Below are 782 nucleotides of genomic sequence, written 5' to 3'. Positions count from 1 at the left end.
ATTTAGTAAAGTTTCCTGGGTTTGCACACGATTACCATATGATGTCTCCTGTGATGATGAAGAGCACAAGGCAGTAACGGACATTTTTGCATGTGTGTACCAAAATGACTGTACAACATGTGAAATTAAACCTTTCTAAACCCATAGCTAAGAACAGAAAGCTTTCACACCAAAAAGATGAAGCTCAGATTTTCACTGCATTTCTTCTTCCTGAAAGAGGGGTCACTTAGCTGTGACCCAAAGCAAATAACCTAAAAAGTCCTGATTTTTTTAAGCAGGAAGGACAGTAGACAAGAGCTGCCTCCCAGCTGCTTCCTATGGCTTCACTTCCCACCACGTTCTGATCACAAGCACACTTTCAGCCCAAGCGCTGTTCGCGGCTCCAGCCTGGCTGGCCAAACAGCATCCCACAACAGACACAAACACCTCAGCTCCTCAAAAACCGTCCTCTGCAGGCACGCTGCCCCACCAGAACAATGGAACAGCAGATTCTCACGCTGTTCAGCGCTTTACTCATTTAGTGTATTTCTTACAGCTAGGAAGCTAGGGTTTGTATGTGAATTTCAGCTTTCCTTTGTTTTCTGTCTCCAGATTGGAAGAGGGAGCCTGCAAACCGGAGGCAGGGCAGCCTACCAAAGAAGGTAACAAACCCAAATACCCGACAAGCTTTCGGGCTGACTCCCGCGATTCCACAAACGCACACGCTACTGACCCCTGCAGACTCATCTCTACCACGCACCGCCCGCACCCTGCACCGCACGGCGAGCTGTGATAGTATTTTA

This window comes from Athene cunicularia (genome assembly GCF_003259725.1).
Source record: "Athene cunicularia isolate RWA chromosome 1 unlocalized genomic scaffold, athCun1 chr1_part1, whole genome shotgun sequence".
Taxonomy (NCBI): domain Eukaryota; kingdom Metazoa; phylum Chordata; class Aves; order Strigiformes; family Strigidae; genus Athene; species Athene cunicularia.
Note: the sequence above shows the minus strand (reverse complement) of the source record.